This window comes from Pagrus pagrus (genome assembly GCF_965226575.1).
Source record: "Pagrus pagrus genome assembly, chromosome: 3".
NCBI classification, from domain to species: Eukaryota; Metazoa; Chordata; class Actinopteri; order Spariformes; family Sparidae; genus Pagrus; species Pagrus pagrus.
This window is the reverse complement of record NC_140187.1, coordinates 5311352-5334109: the sequence shown is the minus strand read 5'-3', so window position 1 is coordinate 5334109 and position 22758 is coordinate 5311352. Positions and strand designations below refer to the sequence as shown.

General features: G+C 42.8%; 1 protein-coding gene across 1 annotated transcript in view; it reads right to left on the bottom strand.

The window, feature by feature from the left end:
- The window catches only part of ripor3 (RIPOR family member 3), a 52322-nt gene that overhangs the window by 25631 nt on the left and 3933 nt on the right, over nucleotides 1–22758 (bottom strand). The window contains exon 2 of the mRNA XM_084348580.1: nucleotides 5632–5720. The gene's annotated coding sequence lies outside the window, so the exon portion shown is untranslated. The remainder of the gene's footprint in view (nucleotides 1–5631; nucleotides 5721–22758) is intronic.

Sequence of the window (22758 nt, the reverse complement as noted above, 5' to 3'; positions counted from 1 at the left end):
GAATTCAGGGGGGGATGAGGATGGATGGAGTGTGTGTGTGTGTGTGTGTGTGTGTGTGTGTGTGTGTGTGTGTGTGTGTGTAGTGTGTGTGGTGTGTAAAGGGGTGTCTTGAGAAAAGCTGAGATCTGGTCTTAAAAAATTAGCCTTGACCTGCAAGTGATTTACTGGGTCCCATGTGGTGAGGAGGTGGGAGGTTGGGGCCTCTGTGTGTCAGTGTGTGTGTGTGTGTGTGTGTGTGTGTGTGTTTGTGTATGTGTGTGTCTGGTCTGGCTATAGCATGCAGCAGACCCTCACAAGAGGCCTGTAGATCATCTGCGGTGGCAAACGCACACACACACGTACACACATTTGCACACACAAAGACACACGTCGACCACTTAAATGTTTACGTTCACACACACACACACACACACACACACACACACACACACACACACACACACACACACACAGACACACAGCTCAGTACATGAGGAACTGATTGTCTCCCCTCCTCTCAGGGTGTGGTGGTGTCACATAGTGAATGTGGTCTCGTTGGTAATCACTCTCCTCCAGTTCGGTCTAATTAGCCTCAGTTCTTCGTTTGCCTGGTTTTGCCTCTGTAACGATCAGTTCCTTCTCTCAGTCGCTGTGGGGCCGCAGCCATCAAACAAACAGTTTTACTGTGTGTGACGCAAACTGAAAGCTGAAGAGGCCTGGGAAATCTGGAAAATCACTGGGCCCTCACGCAAGAATCACTGATACAAACCGACTCTTTCTTAACTCGCTCACACGAGTAACGTAAGCGACCCGTCCTCACCAGAAAAACGACAACACTGTTTTTTTGTTTAAGTGGGTTTTAATAGACGATGTTAATGTTGTTCGCAACCTCTGTTGGCTGTAGTAATTATGATGGGAATAAAGGAGGAAGTCAAGAGATGTAAAAGTGGGTCAATCGCAGGACTTTCACCCTGCAGAGGGCTGTAGGTGTTCCTGTGAAACCAAAAGTCAGTGTTGACTTATTTTAACTGTAAGCACATATGTGACCTCACATACGTAATGGACATATGTATTAACTTGCATCAAGTACATAACTTATGACATGTATGTAAGGTAACATAACGCACGTTGTGTAAGACATAAAACATCATGATGCTTTTGGAGTCATTGTCAAACAGCCTATCGTCTTGTTAAGGCATGAATGTAAGAGCACTTCAACTTTGGTACAAATGAAAATCACTCGCTAACTTTTCACATGTTTCTTCTGGATGAGTGAATCTAGAGTCCAACACCTGACACCGTCACATCACCTGCTGTGTTTCATCGTCTCATCCATCTTCATGACTGTCACGTTCCCTTAACTGCCTCTAAATCATCGACCACCGTGCTTTAAAAGGAAAAACTGTGAGCCTGTTTCCTCTGATGACACCGATGTTACCGTGCTATTAATATTCATAACAACGGCTGACTTTTGAACAAACGAACAATTCACAGAGAGCTCGTTCTGCTCGTTATTACCACAAAGATCAAAGACGTCTCAGGTTAATTACTAAAACGCTCCACGTTGACATGACAGATTTTATCCAACACAGTCGATGTCTGTAGTTAATCCAAAGATGACGTAAAGACAAAACATCCTTATAGTCTATACATAACTACTGTAAACACCTGTGTGTGTGTGTGTGTGTGTGTGTGTGTGTGTGTGTGTGTGTGTGTGTGTGTAAACATATGGGAAACAGCTTCAGTGTGTGTTTATGTTTGATGAAACACGACAAAAACAAGAGAGAGGAACATTCTGTATGTACATCCTCAGTCTCCTGGGTCCAGTGTGTGTGGTGTGTGTGTGTGTGTGTGTGTGTGTGTGTGTGTGTGTGTTCCTGAGGTCTTGTTCCCTGCGTCTCTCTGTCGGTTGGAAACATGTTTTACGTTATCTTGTGCTCCTCTTCCCATCTGTCCTCTTGCTTTTGGTTCGTCTCCCTCTAACTTTTTTCCCTCCTCTCTTCTCTCTCTGACTCACAGATCATCTGTGATCATAAGACGGCAGCTTTAAATTACTCTGAATGCTCCTCGGAGACTTTGCTCAATTTCCAAGTAAACAAAACCCACAGAACATCTTTTATCTTATTACGAGCAGCAAACGAACAAATCTCTGTCTGTAGAGAGTCGAACCAGCGAAGTTAGTCGTCATAAATCGTCGGATCAAAGAGATTCTTCATTGAAACAAGAGGGAAGGGGAATGTAATTAAAACATTTGTTAATCAGGGATTAACTTCATGCCAAAATCAAAGTACATATTTATGAGCTGATAACTCCAAAACTCTGCAACTAAGAGGGAAAATATGTATTTCTGATTTTGGGGGCGGACTGTCCCTTTAAGTTGTTTCTGCATGTTTTCCTCCAGTTTCAGATCGTCTCTGACATTCGTCACCTCTGGCTCCGTGCCAGCTGACACGTGATTGGCTAATTTTGGAGAGGTCAGAGGTCACAGATGACCTCATGTCCCCCGAGGGTGAAGAACTATGCTGCTCTGTAATGAGGTGCACACACACACACACACACACACACACACACACACACACACAGACACACACACAGTTGTAATGTATATGTGGTCAGCAGCTGGTCGGAGTTTGATTCATTCTTTCGAGATTTACAAAGTCACTCACATCGCTCCGGCCGAGCACGTTTACCTCTTGTACATACGTCATCCCATTGTGTATGTGATGCACAATGGAGAACAACAGAGAAAAAGATTAACTTTACTGACTTCTTTGTGGCTTATGTTGTGTCTTTGTGCTCATAGACGGCCGTCTCACGTTCCTGGATTTCTTGACTATGCAAGGCGCCGTAATGCGCACGATTATCCTTCATGTCCACGTTGCTCACCGGCGCTTGTGCTCGTGCATGAGCAACCGTACCGTGCCGAAGCAAACCTCTTCCAACCGTGCCAGGGCCAAGAAAGTGTCCCACACTTGAGCAACCACGCTAGTCAAACAAACTGGACTCTGGGGGTCAAACGTGCCTGGGGATGGTGTGAGTGCGCTCTGAAAAACCCAGAGTTACGTGAGCTTGTTGATAACACACTTTGTGGTGACTAATGTTGATCTCAGTGAAGCAGGAAACCCCAAGGAGATCCAGACTAAGTTATTCTTGCTTCATGCTTCAGGCCTCTGGACCGGAGAGAAGAAAATCCTGGCATCGATTAGATTTTTGGCAAAGTAAACTAGATTATAAAAACATTTAGTAAGAGAAAGGGTTCTCTGTAAACACCAACATGAAGGGTGTGGACAGACATCCATTTTCTTCTTTGTTGTCAGCTTTAATGTTGCATCGCAGTAATCCCTTTCTCTTTCTTCTTGAGCTGTTCACAAAGTATTCTGGGTAAGCCTTGATGCTAAAAGTCTCTTAATGAAGTTTTGCATTGAGACATCACAACTTATGACATACATATGGGTCAAAGGTCGAGGACGAGGACGCCGGGATGATCACGGTATAAATAGTTGAAATGTAATCACACCTGACAGAGTCACTGTGGTATTTAGTGGCTGCTGGACAAACCAAACATCTTACGGCATTTGATTTATAACCGGTGATAACACATCGCTGTGGTATGATGAGGTTTTGTTTTCAGGTCATCTGATCGATTGTTGTTTTAAGGGAGTGAATTAGCAGCGAGCTGGAGCTCTGTTAACACCAGCTTTCAACATTCAGCTCTGTCAAAATGTTTAGATTTAGTTTGGAGAGGAGAGACGGGACGGGCGTGTCGGGAAAGGACGATGAAATAGACAAAAAAACAAAAGACACAAAAGACTTTGGGGGGGGAAATGTGATAGAGGATGTTTGGGGAATCTTTATCATATCAGTCACAACAACACAATCGCCAGAGTAAATGTTGGTTGTACGTTTCTGCAAACCACGTTTATGTTGAAACTTAACGTTTCTTTGGCTCTTCAATCTCATGTTGTGCCAACGCTGTGCTTATGATCTGGTCAGGTTTAGGAAAAGATCATGTTTTTGCATAAAGATACTTGGTTCTGTCTCCGCAGACACAGCTGGGAAAGTCCCAACATCTTTGTTAGAAATGACAAACTTTTGTTTTCAGTTCTGTTTTTCATGCCTTGAAATAAAATATATTTTTTTCTAAGCACAGAAAAAATATTTTTCTCTCAGATTATGTTCAGACTTGTTCACGAGCGCTTCTCCTAAGAAAGTCACCTACTGATGTACAACCCCTTCAAGGTTGAGTACACACAGTATGCAGATTTTGTGTACGCGAGAAATACCCTCATGTATGCTACACTGGCAAGAATTGGCCCAGAATGCATTGCGACTGTTCAGACTGAGCGATGGCAGCCCAAAGCATCGGTATCTTTCTCCAGAATCTACTTTAAGATGCGGGAAAATACTTAACGTTTAACGTCTGCAGCCTTTAATGCAGCAGATAGGAATTAAAACTGACCTCAGAGTGACCTCAGAGGTTTTTGAATGAATAAACGACCTCAAAAATATTCTGATTCATTACTTTATGAGGTGAAACACACGTCTTTCCATTTGCTGGTTGTTGTCACAAGCAGCCAGAAAGTGATTTTATTCCTCATACTCTCCAGGAACGAGTACAGTTTGTAAAAAAAAAGAAGGCCTATGAATAAAGTGAATGTTGAAAAGGGGACAGAGGAGGACAGACAGCGTTCACTTCTTCCACAGGAAATAAGAAAAAAAGATGTAGGTTAAAGGAAAGAAGAGAGAGAGTGTTGGAGGAGTCGTCCTCCTCTGCAGCTGTCACTTCTCTGGCTTCACCTTTCACTTCGCTCGTGTGTCTCCTCGTCCCTTTTTCCATTTTCTCACATTTCTTTATCTCTTCCTCGCCTCCGCCACTTTATTTGTCTGCATCTCTTCTCTGTCTTTCCTCTGACTCCGTTTCTCTCAGTTTTAACTCATTCTGCAGACCTCCCTCGTCTCTCCGCCCGTCGTTCACCTCCATCCCCACCTCCTCCTCCTCCTCCCCGCTGTGTGTTGTGTTATGTGGTGATATCCAGGTTTCCTGTGTGTTTAGGCCGAGCCGGAGCAAAGATTAAAAGCCTCTAAAGTAACCGAATCCCTTAAATCTGTTGACATGAACTCTTCACACACGGCGTTCATCTCTATTTTCCTGAGGAGATACAAACATCTGGGCTCTTCTCACACACACACACACAGACACACATGCCGGGCTTCAACAAGTCCTCAAAAGATACAAACATCTGGACTTTCCAACACACACATGCACAAACACTGAGATGTTCACATACACAACTTCTACCGAAGATGAAAAACATCTGCCGACTCCAACACGCTCGTACAGACCGACACAGTGACCGTCCACATCTGTGTGTTCTGGCACGTCGACGATCGTAATCCTTATCTGATAATGTTCATCAATAAACAGCTGAGTGTGGAGTTATGTGAGATATGTTCATGATAACTTTGGCATCTAGATGCGGATCACACTTTAAATCCAGGCTGTTTATGTTTATCAGACTTTCATCACGCAGCATCCTGAACAGACAGAGATTCACTGTGAACTCAAGTGTTGAGAAATCACACGAAAACGCCAAGAGGGACCCGCTGAGGTTCACAGGCAGAAAAACCAGAAACAAGAAACAAGTCACTCACTTTTCTGTTGCGTTTCGTTCGATGGAAACATCCGAGCTGTGAGGTCGTCAGCAGATCTTCAGGGTGTCACTTCATCTTCACTTAACGCTCTGAAACAACAAGAGATGAAGACGCACCTTGTTGGTTTCTGCTGTTCAAAGAAGAGGAAAATGAAACTGAAAACATTTCACATTTATAAGTCAAGTCGAGTCAATTTATCAGTGGTCCCGAGCGGGTAATTTGTGCTGCAGTAAGCATACAAACAATCAATATGATAAGATAGAAACAGCAAGCTGACGAAACCAACTTGTTGACACTGATGTACAGAGGTGTTAATTTAATTTAATTTTCATTTTTAAGACTGATTTTAAAGCACTGTTAAGTTGTATTGTGTTATCCTGACAGGTGTTCCTGTTTATTTTGTCCATTCCTTTAATATCAACAAGCGACGGTGAAATTAATTCCAAAAAATGATTTGTTTTTATGTTACAAAGACCAGTTTATATGAATTGTTGGGTCACCACCTGCAATAAACAATAAAACATCATGTAGCCAGCTGGGAAACAGGGGTGTACATCACTAAGTTTCATCAAGATACGATATTATATCGATTCTTCGGACAACGATACGATATTTGTGGATATCACAAAGTCTGACACGATACGATTCGATTCGATACAGGAGCCTGCGATCGATATGAGATGACATCATATTCCCGTTTAACACAATCAGTTACATTTATATCATGTCACAAAAAGCAACAAAAATATGATTTGACAATTTTGGTTCCAGACATTTAAATGTAAAACATCGATTATTTTTAATAAAAAGAAAGCGCTGTTTAGAAAGGAGCTGCTCGTGGACGTGAACGGTGAACAAAGATGAGCAACAGATGAAGGATCTGTCTTCCAGGGAGGACACTATGAACAGACCTCCATAGTGAAATGACAGCACGGACAATCAGGCCGACACAATTATTGATAGAAAGTGAAAGCAGACGTGTGTCAGTGTCGTCTTCAGTTTGGATCTGTCTACATCTTCTTCTAAACTGATCTAAATCCAACATGGACGTCGTGTGTGTCTCTCCACATGATTTTTCTCAATCTGAAGCTCATTCATGATTTATTTCTTCCCTCTGTCCGACTCCCGGCCTCTCTGTGGCCTTTTTTATTTCCACTGCAGAGAAGAGAGAAAGAGCGAATCCCCATTTTTCTTCCTCTCTTCATCCGTCTCTCATCGGCCTGTCTGTGTGTTTCTGCCTCTGTGGACGAAAGACAGATAAGAGACGTCACTGAGTCTCTGCATTACTCTGTCCTCCTCGCCGCTAATACGTCGCTGCCTTTTCCTCTCTGTGATGTGTGAGGGACACGAGGAAGAGGAGGAAATGGAGAGGAAGAGGAGGATGATGACAGAAAACTTCTGGGTTTGTAATCACAGTAACTCTCCACGGTCGTCTCCTCCATTAGCCTGCTGTCAACACCACTTAAACTGAGCAGCAAACAGGCTGTACCACACACACACACACACACACACACACAGATATATAGCATAACTGTACAGACACACTTTTACAGACGTTTCTCCAGAGCTCTTGAACATAACTCACTGTGTCGCACGTTGACAAACATCCTGGAACTAAACCTGACATTTGTACATATTTTACAGTGGCTCTCCAACCGCTGTAGCGCTCCGACAACTCTTCTGAGACGACTCTACCTGATAAATGACCGTCTGAAGCGTGTTGAGTCTAAAGCGCCTGTCGGGTTTTATCTGTCCGTGTGCTGCAGCTTCAGACTGTTGATTTAATAAGTTAATATATTCAGCAGACACCTGGAAGAGAAGATGCTCACAGCAGATGTGTTATATGATACCCAGAGGTTCTGTTGCAGCAGATTGGGATTTATCTCAACTACTGGGTGGACGTTTGTTAGAAATTTAAAGCTGAAATATGTCAGCGATTTTCTGATGACATGGCCGAGGCCGGGCCTGGTCCACACGTAGCAAACGATATCAGTACAGACGAGCGTTTTAGCCCCATTTCAGAAATAATCTGAGATCAAAACAGCTAGAAAAAGTTATGTTTTAAGAAACACCTGTGTACCTGTGGATGAGGCCTGATACCGGAGCTACAGTGTGAAATTCAAAGGAGGGAGGGTTGTGTTTTAACGCAGGGACTAAAACAAAATCAATGTTGGTAATATTTCAGGGTGTTAAATGTTATATTATGCCGACTTTCAGGCTCGTATTTTTATTTTGGGTGTCGACATGTTTGAGGGCGGTTACTGTATATTTGTGACATCACAACCGCAGTAGAAGCCAACGAGGCTGCCAAACGGTCAACGCAGTTTTGAGTCGCACTGCTGGATAGTTTTTAAGGAGACCTGGAGACATTTCCAGCTGTTTTTGTGGCGACAAAGCTGTCGGCCATTCTCCAAATGTTTTCTGTGGGGACAAAAACAGGTATTTTTTAGCCAAACCATGATGTTTTCCTCACCTTAACCAAGTGTTTAAATCCAAGCAGAGTATTGTGACAAGAGAGGAATCAAAACACGTTAGGTTTGAACTTATCTGTGGTTTTGCAGAAACTCACATAGCTCACATTTATTCTGGGTTGGAATACAAACTGTGTGTTTGGGTTTTGATACGTTAAATTTTTTCTGTAAATCTGTAATCTAATCCAAGATGACGCCAATTCTTCTTTGTGGCAGCGTCTTTGGTAACTTTGGCAGCTTTTCTTGCCAGACAAAGATCACCTGATAACCACCTACCTGCTCACCTGCCCCTCGTCCCCTCTAATCAGCCTCTGTCTATGTATACACCTGCCCTCCTGCTCTCAACCTCACATGTCAGATTGTCAGTAGTGCCTGTCAGCTTTAGTGGTTCATCCTCCTCATGAACTCAACCTCTTCATGGTTTTTGCTCGTCTGCATGCATTTTTTTTTTGCCTTTTCTGCCACCTTTGGGTGCTTGCCATTTGGCTTTCCTGGTCCGTGTTGTCTCTTTGCATCCTGCTTTGACGTCCTCACAATATTCACCAGATTTGTCACAGAAATAAAAAACACCAGTAGTTGTGTCTCAGAACCAGAGTCCATTTGTAGGTATTTTAAACGTGTATGTGTGTAGCTACACTGACAGCTCAGCATATTTTTTAAATCACTGGAATTTTTTGATGACTCCAAAGGGTTTTCATTAGTCGCACAGTGGACTCAACAGTACTTCTCCGAGGTGTCTGCGTTGGCTATAACCTTCTCAGTTAAGAGCGGTGGACTCTGATGGATTCAGCAGGAGATGAGGAAGGATGCACTTTGCACGTCTTTACGGTGCCTCAGGGTCTTACAGCTGTTACAACTTTAAAGTACTGCCTGAAAGTTACTTAAAGGATCTGATGAGATCTCCAGTTAAACTAAACTTCTTTAAAAATAAGCTATTAGCAGTTGTTTATTTAAAAACCTGCAGTAAATTACAGCAGTAAGTTGTTACGATTAAAAATATTCTCTTGCAGCAGCCTCATTATTTAACACTTCTGTCTTTTTACTTAAGCAGAGAGTCTCAGATCCCTCTGGACTGACTGCAGTGGATTCAGATCAGCTGTTGCAGGTGTGGAGACTGACTGGCACCTAATTAATGAGAGCAGCTTCTCCTCAGAGCTAATCAGGGTGTGACGGCGCCCTTTGTTAGAGGCTTAAGAGAGGTGGGGAACGGCACGCCTCGAGGTGAGCTGTGCCGCAGACCTCAGTTTGACAGATTATCAGCCAGAAGCTCTGCACCTGTTGAGATTTGTTTGCCGTCTTGTGTTCTTTCTGATTGGGGGACATTTTGAGCATCCTGCAGCTGAGTTGAGTGACTATTTTAAAAAAAGACGTTAAACTAGGTCACCTGCGTCAGAGCCGTGCTTATTTTCATAGCGGGGAAGTCGAGCTTTTTCAGCTTCAAAACACCACTGAGCATCTTTCATAGGAATGAACACGGCTCCACCTCCAACACTGTGTCCAGTAATTCCCAAATTCCCTCTTAATTTACACGTCACCACCGGATGTTAATAATGCGTCATCACCTCGGCAGAGTCAACTGACCATGCATGTTCCCATTGCACACAACAGACTGATCTTAGCGGGTTTAAGTGGGATATTTGACCAGTGGAAAAGGGGTAATAGGTAGCTTAGGTAGCCTCTCCCCAGGAAAATGTCCCCTAAACAGGAAGTTGTGCAGTTTACATCTCTGGTTTGTGTGGAGTAAACAGAAGAGCCACGATGATGGGACAAAAATAGAAACATCACAGTAACAGGTGCTTACAATAAGGAACGCTGTAACCGATCTTGTTTTTCAAAACTGCATTTAAAAGTGTGAGAAAAGGCAAAAGATGAAACAAGAAATGACTGAAGTCTCTGTAAACTTATCATGTGTCCGTCCACCTGCTACATTACTGTCCTTTTATTCTGTCCTTTGTTTTTCTGTTTTGAAATTCTCAGGCTTTCGCTCACACACACACACACACACACACACACACACACACACACACACACACACACACACACACACACACACACACACACACACACACACCACTTACAAGAAAACAAGAATAAAGATCACAGTGAGAACCTGTTGGTGTGTGTGAGTGTGTGTGTTGTATTCGATACCCTGTGGCCCTGTAGGGAGTCGGGCCAGCGGGTTCAATCCAGCAAAGAACAACCTCCACTCACACACACACACACACACACACACACACACACACACACACACACACACACACACACACACACACACGTCTCACACTCTTGATCTTGATGCATTCGGTGTCGGAGCAGCAGCGATCTGAAGCTCCATCACTTCGCAGCAGGCAGAGACTTGATCTTGATCTTTCAGCTGATAAAAGTTTGAGCTTCAGAACTAATTGGTTGTTTCATGATGCGAGTACAATTTCATCTGGTGTCTGTTTGGCTCATTTGATTCGACTGAGATCTCATTCATACATTCTCATTTGTCTCTTTCTCTGCAGGAAATCAGCCAATAACGGTGGTGAATTATTAAAACAGCAGATGTTAGTTAAAGAGCTGCAGTTTCTCAAAATATTTTAAGCCGTTGACTTTGCCTCCAAATTTGCAGTATCCCATCAAGCATCACAGGATGTGTCGGAACGAGTCTGATCCATGGAGACGCCACCTCGCAAGAGACAGGACTCGAAGGATCCCCTGCCAGACGTCTCAGAGACTTCTTCCCACAGCTGCTGGATCGCTTTGCTGTTATGTTTACATGGTGAACTAAGTGCTCAAAGATCTGCCAAGTGGATATACATTTTCATTCTTCAGGCATCGGGAAAAACGACTCACAATCACGATGCTTATTGTTATTATTGTTTTGCTTTGTTGCAACCTGCAAGGGTCAAAATGTTGATCCCTTACTGATGTTTCGCTTGTGTTTCCTTTATATTAGTGCTGTTAGCAGACATTTTAGCCACAGCTGACACACTATTTTATATTTCTGACATGGAAATCATCAAATTATACAATCTAAAGCAAGTCAACAACTTGCCTGAGGTGCCTGTGGCCCCAGATCTTTCCATGCTGCACATGGAGGTGATTATCTACCTGAACTGGGTGCTTTACATTCAGACCTAAACTATAACATCGTCCCTCCTCTCTTTAACTTCCTTTAACCCCTGTCTCTGTATAATGTTGCTTTGATTCTTGCATTTCGCTCCGATGACCCAGTTATTGCTGTGCACCAGTGTAACCTGATATCTGAAAAATGAGCAGAGTGCATATATGTGGCACAGCATGCAGGGCTTCACAAAGACAAGACTCCCTGTGGATCAGCAGGAGAAGGTTTGGAAAATCTGGCTCCAAACATGGACCGCTGCCAGGACTGCAGGGGGCTGAGGTGAATGTATGCACTCATAACACTGCGAGGCACCGTGCGTAAAAACATCAGTCAGCTGCCATCAGATTCGATCCTTAAAAAGGTCTCCTCTCGCATAATTTATATCGTTGCACTTTGTGTGATTTTGCAACTTCGTCTTATTGTTTTAAGAACACTTGGAAGAGGAGGATGAAGATTTATTCTCGCGTTTTCACTCTGCATAACTCACCCTGATGGGAGAAGTCGGCCGAATGCCTAAAACGAAACTGCGGAGCTACATTCGGTATACGCAGGAAGCTTTTCTCCCGTGTTTTCCTTTCACATGATTGACTTTGCTTGGCATAATGTAGGCCATTGAAAGGGCCCTGTGGGGTGAGCTCAGCCAATCTGGAATTCCACCCAAGTGTGAAATGGAAATTCTTGTTCTGCCTCCCGAGGCCGTGAGCATTTTACTCAGACAAATGACAGTTGTGGGGGGGTGTCCCGACTCAGCGAGGGTTCAGACGGCCAAGGTGAAAACACGCCCTAAAACACAACACGATTGTGATTTGCTGCAGTTCCCTTTCTCCTCAAAAACCAGAAGCTTCAGGAGAACCAGGACTCTCATTGAAAACCTGCTCAAACAAGCCTGACTTCTTGCACCTGGCACTCAAACAAATGCAAACAGTGGTCCGTCATCACAATGAGAAGCTCCTGAGCTCCCGGCGGTGGTGTCACGGTGAAGTGGTTCTCCAGAAAATGACGTATCACTCGAACACTACAGAGAACACTACAGAGTGGAGGTTCTTCCCTCACAAATGATCTTTGGCGGCTGCAGAGAGCACACAAACAAGACGACACAGAGAGAGTCGTGATTATGCTGCATGTTCAGATGTCTGTTCCAAGGAATCTAGAAAAGAAGGAAGGGTCAGTACGACAGTGAATCCTGTTTTGGTGCCAAACTGTGGAGAAACGCACTAAAACCCAACAAATCTACATTGTGTGACTTCTGATGAAGAAATGCTTCCAGAAAATCAGAGAACACACTTGATAAAGTAGGTTAACCACTGATTTTTTTCCCAAAAAGATTGACAGGGCTGATAATGTTGTGATCAAACGAGGAAGGACTGATTTCCACTGATGAGGCTGCAATTACACCGCGAGCAGCAGCGCGAACAGAAGCCTTTCCTACACAAATTTGAGGAAAGGAACGAGGTGTCGATACAAAAATCAGTGGTTAACCTGCTCTCTGAAGTGTGCTCTTTCATTTTCTGGAGCCATTTCTTCCTCGGACGTCACATGACGTAGATACGTTGGGTTTAAGTGTGTTTCTCCCATTGACAGTTACAGCTGTCACCACAGTCTGGACCCAAAGTGAGATTCATTGACGTAATGACCCGTCTATTCTAAATACCTTGGGTCTGTTCCAAGAAGCAGTTTGACTGAATGATCTTTTTTTATTCAGTCCAAAACACAGTTTTCCATCATTAAATGGTGACAAAATGGCAGAAAACTGCAATTGCGGATGCTTTTCCATGCTTTTGTCTGTAGAAAGCCACATTTTTGTCTGTCAAGTGCTCACCAAAGCACGGTGGCCAAAGGCTAGGTTACCGCCACTGCCGCAGACCCCTGACGCCTTCTTACGTGGGACGGTCCCCGCCCTGGAGACACGACACGTTTGGTCTTTCAGTGACCCAAACGCATAGAAAAAGGTTTGTTTTCAGAAATACCCGTGTACGTGTGGACAAGGCCTCAGTAAACCTGCTCTTGCAACGGCCCCAGTTCAGTTTGGGAGTGTTGTGTTATAGTCTATACGTCCGGCTGACACAGTGGACTTTATCTTCTATCAGTACTGAACAGGGAGAAGCTCCGAGGCTCGTACAGGGGGACCGGGCCACATGCTGGGAAGTGATAAAACACAAACACGCTGATATTGAGAGCTCAGTGTTGATGTTGGACGGTGAGGTGGATTCCACACGACGTACATCTTTTCTTATAGCCAGTCTCAGCTCTTTGTTTATCTGCCACGGCTTTGCTGTTTTGGTTGAGTCAGTGCACTCAGAGCCACGTGTTCTGTGGAAGCTGTTTTCAGAGAAGAGCTTGTAAAAACCCCACAGTACACTTCCTGCTAACAAGCACACAGCAGACAGAATCAGTGAGAGACTAGCTGGTAAACAGTGTGGAGCATTCAGCAGCTAAAGAGACAGATTGTATCTTTCAGGAGCTGGTAGAGACCAAAAACAGAGCTAAAAGAGAGTAAATATTGAACTTTAATTCATCACTTGACCTCAAGAAAACTACAAATAAATGCCAGTTTAATAGGTGACATGTTTTAAAGGCTGATTGTATCTGGTTTGTGCTCCGAACACACCCCGCTGACCTGTCAGGGATCAGAACACGTGTCTGACCTTTGACCTCTGGGTGGTTGCCAGTGTTGAGCGGTGGAGTGTTGCAGCGTCGGTGTGTTGTGTCACTTTGGACTCGTGGGGCCTGTAGATCAGCGTGGAGCCTGGATGAACCCTCCAGAGTTTGACCTCAAAGTGTGACTCACTACAATCTGTAACCATGTGCATACGCAACAACACAACACAACGTCACTCGTTTTTTTTATTGTTGTTCCTTTTCATTTATTTTGTTTTTGCATTTTTTTGCATAATTTTGGTATTGAGATAAGAAAAGGAAAGTGATCAAGTTACATAACTTAAATATTGTCACTTGGATTTTGTTACTGACTTTATTTTTTTAACAGGTAATTAGTAACTGTATCTGAATACATTTTTTAAGTAACCCTCCCAACCCTGCTTACATTTACATGTACTGTATGTATATTCTGTACACTGTTGGTCAGCTGATTACCGGATCTCATATTCAGCATTTTCATTTTCAACACATTGTCAATAACATAAATCAATATAAAGATCTGCTACTTTACCTCTGAGGCAGCATCTAATCTGCAAAGTTACTCATAACTAAAGTCATCAAATGAATGTAGGGGAGTAAAAAGTTGAGTATTTGCCTCCAAAATGTAGCAGAGTGGAAGTGTAAAGTAGCAGAAAATGGAAATACTCTTAAACTTCACTTTAAACAGACGGACAGATAGATGTGTGAATGAGAATGTAACTATTTGTACAAAGTAATGGATTATCTAATGTCTCTGTCTCTTGTTTCATTTTTATATCTTACTAAAGTCAGCTGAAACCCATTTTCGTCAGGAACGCAGGAACTCACTCTAAAGACTTCCTGAATGCTTTGAACAAGATGAAATTTCACATAATCTGTTGCTGATTTGTGGTAAAATGTTTTCAGAATCAATTAAGGTGACACACTCGGCGTATTACTCATTTCTTCTACAGATTTATTACAGCAATAACATCCAAAGTGCCGCTCTGTACTCTGAAACACAAAGCTGTACCTTGTTCAGCATTGTGCCCATAACAAGCTCTCATAGGAGTTAAACAGCTGCTAGCAAAGTTTGTGTGCTGTTGTAAAAGTTTTCTGTAAATTAGTGCACGTAAACCTGAGAGAAGGCGAAAGAAATGACCGCAGCAGCTTTATGGTTTATAAACGAGCTACCGCTTCACTCTAACACGTCTCGTTGGGCTTTATACAGTAGAGACTAGAAACTATTCAGAAATCAAACCTCTAAAACTGAGTTTCATGTTTGTTTTAGAGGTTAATTTATATTCTGAAAACATGTTTTGGCTGGTAAAATAGTAAAAGTGTCCAGCGAGACTTTGGCAACCAAATGACACAATGAGTTCCCCTGCACTGTGTTGTTAATCTTTGTTAAAGAGGTAAAGAGGCAGAGTGACGAGGCTGAGCTCCGTGTTGTTAGAGGACGCTGATTTACTGGATGAGCTTAAAACAATATTTTCTCTGTCTGGGCAGAGACAATAGGTTACATAAGAGGAACTGAGGAGCATTAAAGGTGCTTTTTGAGTCTCAGTCCCAACTCGTCAACTAAACTGAAGCTCTGGGATGGTGGCCGACCAGTCATACAATCCCAAAGTGCCAGTTTTTGATGAGTTCAAGTCCTCCATTGAAGATAATATTTCAGTCCAAGTGCAGTATTCACAGAAAAATGCATTTACAAGTACAGAAAAAATGGTAGAGATAAATCTGAGGGGTCGTACGAGGATTAATGAGAGAGGAGACTAAAATGGAGGCATTGTATGTTTCTGCAAACCACAGATTTGTACTCTGCATTTCTACAATACCAACCCGACTGCGTTCATATTGTCCAACTATGAGCTGACTTTCTTGTCACAGGTGGGAGAAGACTGCGTGGCGTGACTGTTAATATCCAGTCCAAGTGACAAAGTTGGATATTTGTAACACTTTCCAGCTGTTTGTGGCAACAACACCAGGTATTTTAAGCCAAAACACAATCTCCTCTGAACTCTAACCAAGTGTTTTTTTGTGCCAGAATCTAACCAGACCATCAACACAGCTTCATCTCCACATAATATCAAGTGTGGACCAGATCATAAGCGCAGCGTTGTCACCACATAGCATTGAAGTTTGGACCTATATGCAGAAACGTGCAATGCAAACATTTACTCTGGCAACTCATGAGTCACAAGACATTAAGTATCTTTTAATTTAAATGACTTTAGTATTTGTGTGAACAGTATCAGACTGTGTGAAAGAGTATTTCCCTCGAAATGAGTAAACTATGAAACTGTGGATCGTAAACAGAGAGCTGAGTTTTCAGACTTTTACTACATTCTTGCTTTATTGGGCGGCACAGAGAAGTGACAGGAGAGCAGACACCTCTGAGTGACTGTGAACAGTTAAACAATCCACAATGACCCAAGTGTGAGTCTGACTGCTCAGGAAACCCTAAATCTAATATAAGACACATTAAAATGACTTTCAGGTCGTTTCCACAGGCTCTTAATTTGAAAATATGACGGTGAGGTCGTGACAACTGGAGCGAATTCAGGTCAGAGTTTGTTTTCGCAGATGAATTTACATTTCAGATCCTGATCCTGAACAATAACTGTTCACTGTGCAGAGTTTCTGACTGTTTCCATGGGTGTATGAATGTGTCATATGATAGTTCGCTTGAAGAAAGAGACTCACGGTACGCCTGACTAGGACCAGTTGACAGACCAGTTGAGCTGATTGAACCAGTAAGGGAGTGGGCAGCTTTTTCTTCTGTTAAAGCTCCTGAGAGCCCTGATACAAAAGTCTCTTTATGTATTCTATTAAAAAAAAAAGGACTGTGTCTGTCTTCACTCCCACTTAAAAAACTAAAAACATATTTCTAACCGCAGCAGACGCAGAACAATGGAAACGATATCCACATTTGAGAAAGAGATCACTCCTCCTCCTCCTCACTGCAATAATCTGTCATTAATGTAAAGCACATTTAGAGATCGTTACCTGCACACACAGATGTTTTTCATACGTGTCCTTAAATTCTGCCAACGGCAACATAACACCCTCGATGTACTCTTCATCATTTTAATCGCTCAGGACAGATTATTTTAAACTGACGGTGTTCACATAGAGCCGTCTGAGTCATCGTTCGTCATTTTGAATTAAACAACGGTTGTTTTCCTAAGTGAAAGAACTGCTCAACAAATAGTAGTTTGTAGTCAAAAGTTTGACAGTTTAGAAGAATCACTTATTTGCCTTTTAGCGGCGAGTTTGATGAGAAGATTGAGACGTCCGATTGCTGAATCTGAAGCTTTCAGCCAGGAGTCTGAGTAGCGAGTGGAAACAGCTCGTCTGGCTCCATCCAAAGGCAACAAAATCTGCCTCGCAGCGCCTCTAAAACTCATTAATTAACCTGTTTTATCATAAAACTGACGCGTAAAATTGACACGTTGTGGTTTTATTGGACTCCAGGAGGTTCTCAGCCAAGAAATAACTCTTGGCACATGAACCCAAATAAAACTAGAAGCTGCTGTTTTAACTTTTTCAATGTTTGCATAGATAAAATAAATGACATAAAAAGTGTTAATTAGTGAGCTGAAGAGGAGCTGCTGTTGGATTTTGTTACCTCTGGATGGAGGCAGGCTAGTTGTTTCTCCCTGTGTCCAGTCTTAATGCAAAGCTAACCGTCTGCTGGCTGCAGCTATAATTTAATGGATGATATCGATCTTTTCGTCAACCTTCTGCAAGAAAGCCAATGCAGCATGTGACTATTTCCCCTTTAAAATAACAGCTTGCTCACAGATCTGTTCGTTCTCCCCGCTCAAAGACGCTCCAGGCAGTTTTGCTCAGCTTTTGCCTTTCATTTTAATTTTAGCTCAAACTGAAGCCTGGCATCCAAAATAACTGAGCAGAAATGATTTATTTTAAACGTCTGGCATCTTTGGACGCAAAATCGAAGGAGGATGGAGCGGGAGATAATGTGACACTTCATCCAAAATCCTCCACGTGACAGCCAGGTGTTATTGTCTCTGGTTCGGGTTGTGTTAGCTTGGTGTTACTGTTCTGAGCTGTGTGCAACGATTGTGTAAAACTTGCATGCACGTTAACTTCAAGACATGAGTTTTCAAGACGTAACATTGTTATGACGTGCTAAGTTTTGTCCGTAGCGAGCACGTAATGTCACATTACATCTGACAAACTGCTAAAGATTTGTATTGAAAACAGTTGTGCTGCATTCAGAAGCGGTGGGGAATATACATTTCTACATAATGTTGCTTTAAGGTACTTCTACCTCTTCCTTCTCATTTCATGAATCAAAATTCTGTGTTCATGAATGTCCCACAGGTTTGTTTTTATCACCCCATGAAAAAAAGTCCATTTGTTCAGTTCATTATATAAAAGAAACTTGAGGAAATGATGAAACAAACGCTGGAGATCAGCCCCGAGCTTCCCCCTGATGATTTCCCCCTGAAACGAACAACAGGAAATGAGTCTTGTTTGACTATTGAGAATATTTGTTCTGGGGCTTTAACAAGTATTTTATCTGCACTGAAAGCAAAACCTAAAGTGGATGATTTTTTTGTAACCTTGTCAGGTCACCAGCTGGAGCATCCTGAGAGGAAACAACACATAGAAGAAGAAGAAGAAGAGATATCATAACATCACAAGTCTGCTGAGATCATCAGTATGTATCCGTTTTGAACCTCTGAGCAGCCACCACAGTTTTCCAGGAGATAAAACAGGAGCTCTGTGTGGATTCACAGATCGTCCTTTTGGCCCGACCCGCTCTGACGCCTCCACGAATGTTCCTGGAAAGAATTCAACGTGTCACCGTGCTGCGGTTCGTCAGTGTCAGCACTTCAGTCACATCTGTTCCTCTGGACTGTTTCCATCGATTGTCATCCGATTTTATTTGTTAACAAATAAAAAGCTTTTATGAGAGTTTGCTTCTGCCAGAAATACGCTCTTGAAGCGATCCCATCTTGTAAAAAAAAAAGAAAGAAAGAATGTTTGTCACGTGGAGCAGCAGAGTCGGCTCATCGTTCCTCCAGAGGGTTGACAGACCTGCAGGTCACAAAGTGTGAGAAGCTCTGTTTGTGTGTCTGTGGCTGCGTGTCGAGGTCGAGTGGCCAGTGGATGATGTCATGTGACTAATTGGAAGCAGCACGTGTGTGTGTGTGTGTGTGTGTGTGTGTGTGTGTGTGTTTAACGATAATACATGGAGTCGAAGGGATCAGGTAACAGAGCTGCTTTGTTGACAAGATGAGCTTGTTTCTATAAATCACTGAGGCTGTAAATCTACACACACACACACACACACACACACACACACACACACACACACACACACACACACACACACACATTGAAGGTATGACCCCAATAAGAGGATACACAGACTTAAAACTTCACACACAGTCAACATTAATCAATACAAGCACACACACACAGCCTGTTCTCTCTCAGACTGTAGTGTTGTGACTCGATATGAACAACATGCCAGTGACAAGATATATTAGTTTAATCGTGTAGATATAATTTATCCCCTTAATGCAGGACCTTCACAATATTACACTCAAAGGAAAATGATCAATTCACCCAAATCAAAATGAAAAAAACCCCCTAATTTCTGCACCTTTGGTAGAAAAAAATCCCAATAAAAACTTTCCACCAGCAGCAAAGTTGTAATGATGACGCTGACAGAAATCTCAGTGGCCTCTATGAATGAAATATATCTTCATCATAGGTAAAAAGAGCTGCACAACGGTTGTTTTCCCCTAAAAACTTCATACAAATTGAGGAAATATGTAAACGTTCATTATTTAGACTTCTAACTTCTTCTCCTCGCTGAAATCTAATGAATCTAAAATGAATCTACAAAGTGACTCATTTGTATGCGATTAGTTTGTGTCGTACGGCGATTCAACACAGTTCTCTACAAATAACAGCGAGGAGGCTGCTGAAGAACGAGTCCTTTCAGCAGGAGTCTGGTTTGTTTACAACAATTATGCTAATGTGTCTGAATTAATGGGGTAGTGATTTATAATTTGTAGTTACATGCGACATCTAGCACCCTCACATATAACACAAAGACAACTTTACGCTTTCTTTAAAACACACTTCCAGTTTCACAAAGACATCTATTTTTTTTTAAGTGCATCCACACCAGTATTTTTATGTCCATTCCACAGTGACCTCGGCCTGAATAATAGAAAAATGACTAAACCATTTCTTTTTCATCCTTTTTTCAGCTGGCAAACTAAACTGTGATTGGCTTTGCTGACCTTTTTAAAAGAAGTGATGACAGAGAAATTTAGAGAGGAAAGAAAATTGAGTTAATTTTGCTGCCAAACCGTCGACTGTGACTGCAGCTACAGACAGCTGGTTACTCTGCAGCACTTCTGTTGTTAGTAGCCAGAGAGGTTGCCAAATGGCAGACTGCAAATCGGGTCACATCAGTGAATGTTTGTGAGGACACCTGGGGGACATTTCACCAAAGTCGGTGTGTTATTTTAGGAGGGCTGCGGACATTTCCAGCTGATTTCGAGGCATTTTAACCAGCTATTTTTCAGATCATCGCCATCTGTGATCGTAGCGACCAAAACAGGTATTTAAAGGTCCCATATTATACTGTTTTTCATCAATTTCACACAGCTGTCAGAGGTCCAACAACACTGTATTCGAAATGTACTGCCCCAAACCCATCAGTGGTCCTGAACTTCAGCTGTCTGAAAGTCGCTCAGGTGAGCAGGCTGTTTCTGTTCCTGCACCTTTAATGCTAATGAGCTCCGTCTGTCAACACCTGCCTTGCCTGCTACACGCCCCTCTCAGGGAGAGGATGCCGCTGACGCTAGCGGTAGCATGCGCTAATGTTTACAGTGGATGTATCGCTATGGCTCGCCGAGATGCTGTCGTTCAACCACACCAGTTTGACCCAACACAACCACCCGGCTCCCATCCCCCACTGACCTGCAACAGGTAACGTCTAAAAACAGCTAGCGAAAGCTGTGTTTGTCTCCAACACAGTCTCCAAACTCTTGGACACTGTCCGCATAGTCTCTGTCTCCAGTTTATACATGTAGAAGCCACAGAAAACGTTTTTTTCATAATATGGGACCTTTAAGCCAAACCATGATGTTTTTCCAAACCCTAACCAAGTGGTTTTTGTGCGTGAGCCTAAGCAGAGCATGAGCACAATGTTGTGAGGAGAGAGGAATAAAGAACGGAGAGAGACAAATAATATTTTGATCCCGTTTGAATTGTGGCATGAACTACACATACGATGTTTGCCAATTTAAAAGACTGTAGCAGAGTATAGTAGATAAAGATTGAAGAATATCATCTAACACCAACATGGCCGCCGTCTCGACACAGAAAAGGTAGTAAAAAAGATGAAAATCACAATAAATCTGTGTCGTCTTTATAATGACGTATTTTCAAAGGTGTATATTTCATTAGTTTGACGACAAACTGCGACTTTATTGACTTGGAAAAGTATCTTTTAACATCATGTGTGATCCAAAACAAAGTTTTCCAAAATAAGGTCCCATGAGGGAAACAGGAAGGAGCGTGACTTCGGCTCTCCATAGAAAATGGAAAAACAAACGTGAAGCTGCAACATAAATAAAGGTTTATTCTGCCGATTGGGTTGAACCAGCAGTCGTTCCCCAGCTGTAAATGAAAGCATTACTTTATAATGCCGTCGACATACATTCAGAGCTGCTGTCATTTACCTGGATGCATTTAAACTGAGTGATCAGGGAGACTTTTCGTGGCAACAGAAAGTCCATGTACTCTTTACTCTTCACAGCCTTTCTAATCAGTTTGCAAACGCTCCATTGTCCCTGTGCACACTCCTGACATTTTAAGATTTATTACACTCTGGACATTGTTTTGAAAGTGTAAATCTCAGTTAAAGGGTGAGAAAAACACAAAGTCAGTGTGGAGTGAGAGCTGAAACACAAAGAAAGTATGGGTTTTGAAATTTAAAGCGCTTTCATACACGTTGGAACATCCCACCTCCTCTAACGCGGCGCAATTCAGTTGCATGATCATCATAAAAGAGATTATGTGAAAAACATCCAGCTGGTATTGTGTTTGTATGAACAGTACAGAGAACAGAAACATCCAATGAAATGCCTTTTGATTATGTTTTATGAGACCATCCGTCCTTTCAGAGGCAGTTACACACTTCATTACACACTCTGTATTGTCTCAACACACACACACACACACACACACGCCCCTGCAGTCAGTGTGTGTCACAGTGACAATAAAAACCTTGAACAAACATCTGCAGCCAGCGCACGCTTCATTTAACCGCAAAGACAAAATCTATTAATCTCATCAGGGCTGCATTCACTTATAGAACGTCTGCATCCTCAACGCTGACGAACCCATTGTGAGGAAGTCTGAACCACTTAGAACGAAACGAGTCGACGTGGAACAGATTCACACTTTACTGAACACACACACACACACACACACACACACACACACACACACACACACACACACACAGACACACTCCACTCAGCGACAAGTGTGAGCGTTTAATTCAACCACAATTGAGCCACTAACCTCCTGCTGAGTCCATGTAATGACCCATGGACACCCCACTGTGACCAGGACACACACACACACACACACACACACGCACACACACACACACACACACACACACACACACACACACACACACACAGACACACACACACACACACACGCACACACGATGATTCTTGACAGGGTTTGAACTCAGGGAACCTTGAACTGCAGCACGAAGGAACTAAAAAGTGGAGAAAACAGAGAGACAGAGCGAGAGAGAAGAGATGTAGAGGAGGAGAAAGGAAGGATGAAGAGGAGGAGAGAGAGGGAGGGAGAGGGTGATAGGGGAGGAGGAAGGGGGAGAGTGGGGGAGAGCGA